The sequence below is a fragment of the Tiliqua scincoides genome, chromosome 3 (assembly GCF_035046505.1).
Source record: "Tiliqua scincoides isolate rTilSci1 chromosome 3, rTilSci1.hap2, whole genome shotgun sequence".
NCBI lineage: Eukaryota > Metazoa > Chordata > Lepidosauria > Squamata > Scincidae > Tiliqua > Tiliqua scincoides.
In genome coordinates, this window is record NC_089823.1 from 29,048,026 (window position 1) to 29,055,541 (window position 7,516).

Consider the following 7,516-nt stretch of genomic DNA (forward strand, 5'->3'; position numbering starts at 1 on the left):
TGATACTTCATTGCTCACCTCTGGCTATAATTAATTATAATTATATAATTATAATCTGGCAATCCCAACCAGCTTCCCAACACTGATACAGCCATGCCAATGAAATGTGCGCTGCATCCTGCAGTGGGGGCACAGTCATGGAGATTGTTTGTTCCCTTACCTTGAGGTTGTGTTCTCTTAACTTGTGGATGCACTAGCACTGAAAAGTTGAATAGGGTTGGGTCCTTAGGTTGCTATCCTATATTCACTTACCTGGGAGTATGTCCCACTTAACTCAATGGGACTTTTCTGTAGAACTATATAGGATTGTGGAATTCTTGATACTATTGGTGGTGATGTTATTGGTGATGTTATTGGTGATGAACTATGGTGGTGATGATTGGGTTGTATCCTAGTTGTTCTTCCACGAGCAAAGGACATTTCCATTTGCCTAAGAAGCAGGTAATTTCTGCCACTCCTCCTTTTCTCTGCAGTTTCATTCTCCAAAATGGCCTCTTAAGAGTTGAGGACTTGGAAAAGGGAGTGACTGAAAATGGTCACTCCTTGGTCAATTGGAAGAACTAAGAATGTAACCAATCAGTACAATTAGAAGAAGAGGGGAGGACTGAGGATATTAAATTGGGACAGGCAAAAATAACGTTAAAAATAACAAAGTTTCTCAATTTTAAAAAAACCACCTTGTTCCTGGTGATACAGGGGGGGAAAAAATCTTTCCCCAACAACAGCACGTTGTGCCAAGAGTGCAAAGGAAACCAAATATCCTTGCAAAATTAAACCTTTATTGAGCAAAAATGCCTAGATCCCTGGCCAGCAGCCAATGAATAACAACCATTGGTCTAAAGGTGCCCTGAGAAAAAACTGAGTACAAGGAAGATTAAGAAATAGGCATTCCTCTTCAAGGAAGATCAATAAAAAGAGAAGCCCTATGCAGTATTACAAGAGCAGCCTTTACTTCTTCCTTTCCCAGATTACCCCAAGCCACCACAACAGAATATGGCCACTTCCACTATACCGAAAAAGAAATAGTAACAACACCCCGATACTAACTGGGCTTTATGATAGCGGAATGTTGTAAATGTCTATTCAGCGGTCATTTCAAGTCTGCCGTCTCAAATGGCAGCAGTGTCGTTGCCACAGTCAGTGATCAGGCATGAACACAGGTAAGCCAGCGCAGGGGATGGGTGGTGAAAGGAATAGAGTAGGGAGGGGAGACGAATGGGAGAGCGTCTGGGTGAGGAGGGCAGGCAGGACGGAGAGAGAGGGGGGTGGATCTTAGTGGCACTGGCATGTGCCAGGATCCTAGCCCCATTCCTTTCCCCTTCCACCCCCCCTTACTCTCCTCTGTTCTGTGCCAGCAAAAATCTGAGGAGACTTATTGGGGCAGAGGAGGCTTTTGCTGTTGCCACACACACCCCTTGCAGAATGCAGCCAACTCTGTTGGTATGGCTACATCAGCAGTGTGAAGGTTTAGTTAGGATTGGGCTATAAAGCTTCTAACAGATACTCAGAAAGTGAGATTTTTTTACTGAACTCCAAAATGTCAAAACATGATGGGACATTTTGGATTTTCTTCAATCAGTGGCATTGCTGGAGGGAGTGCAAAGCACTAAGTTTAGCAGGGAGCCATTTTGCTCCATTTTCTTCCCCCCCCCCACCGCCGCCGCCTGGAATGGCTCCAAAGGGGAAAGGCCTCTTGCACGTCACAGTGAGATTCCTGCAAAACTTAGTGCTTTGCACCCCCTCGAGCTACGCCACTGCCTTCAATAAATACACAAAACATCTGTTGGAAGTATTGTTTGCCCTTGTTTTGGTTGTTGTTTTTGGTGTGTGTATCTGCACTATGCTATGCTTGTATCTGCATAGTAGGAAGAGTCAAGATGAATAATGGGGCAATCGCAATGCACTCACTAAATACTCCAGGTATGAAAAGAAATATTTTGTTGTGTATATACACATACACACACGCACACTAACAGGAGGAAGGCCCAGTCTCCTGAATAATTCTATAAAACCAACTTACATGACTTATGCGTACGTGTGTACAGTCTTTGTTCATGCCTTCGCAGCCACCGCGACTAGCCACACTGCAGCTGCACACAACAACTGATGGGCCCAAAGAGGAGCTAGAATTCCATCAGCATCAAAAGATTCATCCAGCCACTTAAAGGGAGCCAGGATGAACATCACTATGCAGATGAGGAATACATAATGATGCATCTGGAGGTGCATATTCGGTGGTACTTCTGCATCCATGTTGCCTGTATCCATAAATACCTGCTTTCACACAAGGATCTCATTGGCTAGATGTTAGCATGCTGCATGTGTAGTAAGGAAAAGCAAAGGTACTTAGATAGGTGGATTGGCTACAATGGGAAAGCCACATATCGGTCATATTGAACCATTGCAAGATACAACAAAGAAAAGGAACAGTGGCTGATGATAGCAGCTACAAAGTAAAGCTCTTCAGATTCTTATAGAAAAGATTTACGCTATAAATCAGATGATTCTCTAAACAATTCCTTCATATTAAACCATTCTGTTTAATATTTAAATTAAAACTGAATATATGGTCACATCTTGACTAGTGCTTTCTCCAGAAAGCTCCCCCGTACTCTCTGGAATTTAGCATTCAGAATGTGGGGAAACACACTCATTAACACTATTCATAGATTTAATTGAGCACATGCATAAAAACTTGGACAAGCAAGCATTTTGCTTGCTAATTGTAGTATTGGTTAAGATTATAAATGGGTCCAAGATGTCATCTTTCACCAGGATCTTGAGGAAGGAGACAGAATAACCCTAATCTTTCAACCACCACCACTTTTGGGAAATATTTACAGCACCTCTCTTATGGCTTTGCAGGCTCTCCGCTTAAAAAAAACAATTCTAAAAAGAAAAAAACCCTCCATAGGAAATGTATTTTGGGCCTGATTAGAATGCAGATCACTTGGGAGAAAACACTGAAGAGATAAAAGGCAATCTTATAAATGCAAAGTAGATAAATACACAGTGATATTCTGCACTGAAAATGGCCACATTCAAGCCTAATATAAGTTGCCAAAGTGGTTCAGATGATATAAGATTCAAGATATAAGCAGACAGGAGATCTTATTCACTAGGAATGTGAAAAATTAGCATAAGAGAAAGCCAACGGTTCTATTAACGCACTTTTCAAACCATACACACAAATAACTTTATGGGTCATGAGTAATGATACCACCCTGTATCTCAGTTTTTTAACAGTGAAGTGCTTCCAAAATTTGGGCATCCCTGTCCTCCTCCTCAAATATTAGATGCCATTTTAGATGCACTATCCCAATATGCAAGTACTAGTACATCCAGTATCACAATGCATTTGTATAAATCTATGGTGCATCCATATTTGGAACACTGTATATGCATCAGGTAACCTCACATTTTAAAAAAGGATATTTTAGAAGAGGAAAAAGCACAGCAGAGAGCAACCAAATGGTCAAAGGGTCAACACACCATTGCTACAAGAAAAAGCTAAAACCTTTGGAGCTTTTTGGTTTAGGGCAGTGGTACTCAAACTTTTCCGGCCAGTGGCTCCCTTGACTCTCGTCGCTATTGGCCATGACTCTCCATCATGTTCCTGAAGACTGGAAGTGACATCATTAAACAGGAAGTGGCCAGAAATATTAACTCTATTAAATATAATATTATAATATTATATTTATTATAATGTAATATTAAATATTAAATATATATTAACTGTATTAATATTAATTATATTAATAATATCATTAATTAAATGCAGATCTTAAAATATATTATTAATGCACAGCAATATACATGCTTTATAAATGATCAGCTACTGATCACTGTTGGAGACAGGATGCCGGAGTAGGTAGATTTGGTCTGGTCCAGGAGGATTCATTTTTTTAAACTTTGTAAGCATACCAATAGAATTGTTTTATCAAATGAACTTTGTGAACAACCAGTCTGACCAACATTACACACACACACCCCTGTGGACCCCAATCCAACTAGTCATTTCTCCCATTCTCCTTGGATAGAATTGAACCCTTTATTAATTTAATGAAATTAAATTTTTCCAGCAGCTGGTGGGGAAAACAAAAATAGACCATGAAGATTTATCAGAGCTGATAAGGGTTGGGTTAGGAAGCTGATTTGTCTCCTACACTAGGAGATGCACAGTTCAAGCCTATGCATGTCTACTCAGAAGTAAGTCCCATTTGAGTCAATGGGCCTTACTCCCAGGAAAGTGTGGATAGGATTGGGATGGCAATCACTTCATCAATGGCTGATAAGTATTCCCTTCAAGTAGCAAGAATCACTTTAAAAATACAGCCTCTCCTCTTCAGTCAAACAACAAGATTAATAAATCACTTTAAAAACAGTACCCTTTTTCTGCTCCTGGCCAAGTAAAGTGTGTGTTTCTCTCCCCCCCCCCTTGCCAACTGCATGGAAGCAACTTTAAGACCCCTGGTGACTGGTAAAATAGGAAGCATTTTATTGGGGGAGGGGGAGGAAAGCAGGAAGGTTTGGAGATCGAAAGGGGGGAGTGGAAGAGGGAGGGGATTGAAGAGAGATTTCACTTTGATGAGAATCGATCCCAGGCTGGGAATTAGGAACCAACCAGACAAGGATCAGCGAGGGTTAAGGACTGCAAGCCGAGCATGCTAGGAAGAGGGCGGGGCGGCAGCAGCCACTCTCGCAGCTGAGCAACTCCTGTTTCTTCTGCTTTAAAAAAAAGCGCAGAGGACGGGCAGAAGACAGGCTCCTATTCTGCCCAGGGGTGTGACTGTATCGCTGCAAGAGGACATCCCCCGCCTCCCCTTTGAGTTCCTGGCGCCTCCCTAAAGAGCCTCGCTGCACAGTTTGAATAACACGGGGTTAGGGGAAAAAAGAAATTAAGGGGTGGGGGAACATGACAGAGGCTTGCAAAAGTATGCAGAGTGCAGACAAACCAAATAGAGATGTGTATCTTTTTCTTCCCCTGTCATAACACTGGAATTCAGGGTCATCCAGTGAAATTGATTTGCAGTAGATTTAGGACAGACAAAAGAAAATACTTCATCATATAGTGAGCCATTAACTTTGGAAATTCACTGCCACATGATTAGATTATGGCCACCAGTTTAGATGACTTGAAAAGGGGATTAGAAAAATTCACAAAGTAAGCTTTTTCAACATGTATTAGCCATGATAGCTAAATAAGGGCGCAATCCTACCCTGCACTGGAACAGCAAGCCAGGAGGCTTGCACTGTATCCAACACAGGATAGGGGCCAAAAGTAGCTCAGCCAGAGACAACGGGAAACTTTCCCCCTTACCTCTGAGAAAGGTGGCCTTTCCCCTATGGATCTCCTCAGACACCCCAAGAGGTGGTGCAAGTTCAAGGAGAGCAGAGTGGCTTCAAGTCGCTCCGTTCTCCCCAGGAACTGGGGTTGGGATCCAGCATAACTGCCAGATCCGCCTCCTGCTCCTCCCCCCTGGTGTCACCCACCACCCGCCCTTCCCCTGCCCAGGAAAACCTTCCTCCCACCTAGCTCAGAGGCTTGCGTCAGCCCAGCCAGGCCAACGCAATCCTCGGTGCCTCCGTTGGCATGGGGGCTTGTTCCAGCCTCCACCTTGCCAACTCTTAAGGAGGTGCAAAAGTGCCTTATGTTTCAATCAAGGGCTGGATTGCGCCCTAAGAAGGAGTAAGGCCCAAATGTTCATTGCGTATGGCTAAGGAGTAAAGGAGGGTTAGTGCCTTTCTAACATTTTGTGAGCATCCCATACACACCTGGTTGGTCAGTGTGGGAAATGGGATGCTTGACTGCACTAGATAGATCTGATCAGAAGGGTTTTTCCCATCTTCAAATGGCGTGCATTATCAGATGCACCTATCTTTTGATATAAACACTATACTATTTTAGCTGCCTTAGCATGATAGATGAATACTCAGTATCAAAGCATATTTGCATAATACATTCAGTCTTGGAGGTTTGAAGGGTCCGCTGGTTTTCATATTAATATATCTTAAAGTGAAAACTGGGGAGAAAAGACACGCTGGTTATTTTGAGGTTCTTTCCTTTATCTAACATGCTTCTGTCTAGTCTTCTTCAGAAATATTCGTGTTACATGTGGAGGGAGAAGCAGGACTGCACCAGCTAGCCATCTCTATCCCAGAACACCCACTATCCATGACCTATTGGCACCAGAGCACTGAGCATCTTTCCACAAAGTCTGAATGGGTGAGGGGTTTTTCAACGCAAATCCAAATCCACCCTGGAATTTCCAGTCATATGGAAAAAAAATCTCAATAGACATTCAGTGCTGCCTTCTGCAGACAAACACTGAATGTGCAGGTAACTGGTCAGTGGATACAAAAGCACCAGACCAGTAGGCACAACTAACCAGTCTTCTCCTGCTCCCTCTACCGCCGTTCAATGCAAACTTTTAAAGAGGGCTTTAAGGCTGTGTAACAAATGCAAGGGAAATGCCAGATAAGGGGTTGTTATCCCAGATCAGCCAATCACAGACATAATTTCAGAAGTGTCTACATCATCATTGCAATAATGGCTGTCATGTCGTTGGCCCTGACAGGTTATAATTTCATTGAAATATTACAATAGCGATATTCTCATCAATCTCACATACTTGTGTTACACTCCTGAGGCCATTTACCCGGTGCTAATGCAAGGATATTTACTGGATCTAATCCAGTGTAGGATGGTGGACTTAATATGTCATCAGCAAAGGATAATTCATCAACATTACCAAGCGTGGTCAGTGGCACAACTTACATTTTATTAAATGAACCCTGCTGGTAAACCTTTGGTAGACTAGAAGCCAGTATGAGGTCCTTATATTAGCTACGGCAGAGGAGGCACAATTGGTTCTTCCATCCGAGAACTACCTCAGGCGCTCACTAAGAGGAATGCTTTGCCTGACAGCGAAGCCACATAATGCATTCGGCATCTAACTCCTAATTTATAGGAGTGCAGGTCACAACAGTCGTCACCAGAGGCACTCATAAAGCTCCCTTCCTAGCATAACAAACCATCTATATTTGCCCAGCTGTAAGTGTCTCCACTGAAGTCAGAGCTTTGCCATACCCTCTGGCTTTAGAACTCCCAGGCCAGCCTCAGATGGTGCTGAAAAGCGAGTGGCAATAGATAACGAGACCAACTTCACAGGCAATTTTACTCTCTTGATATATAATATAATAAAGACTTTCTACTGGGAGCTTGACAAAAAGGTAAATCACCCGCCCCCCCCACCTCCCTCACACCTCTGATCCAATATTGTTGGAGAGAAATGAGAGTCAAAGTGGGGGGGGGGGTTAAAACGCAGAAGTCTTTAACGATAGGCAACTTGTAATAACAATTTTTTCAGCTTGTTGTCTTTATGTGTTTCCAGGTTGTTCCAGGAATTGTTTGTATTATATTTTATGCCCTTCTGAACAGCTTGTAAAGCAGGATGCAACTTTTTAAAACTAAAAACCAATGAGGGAAATGGGCCTATTTCTGAGATGAAATTGT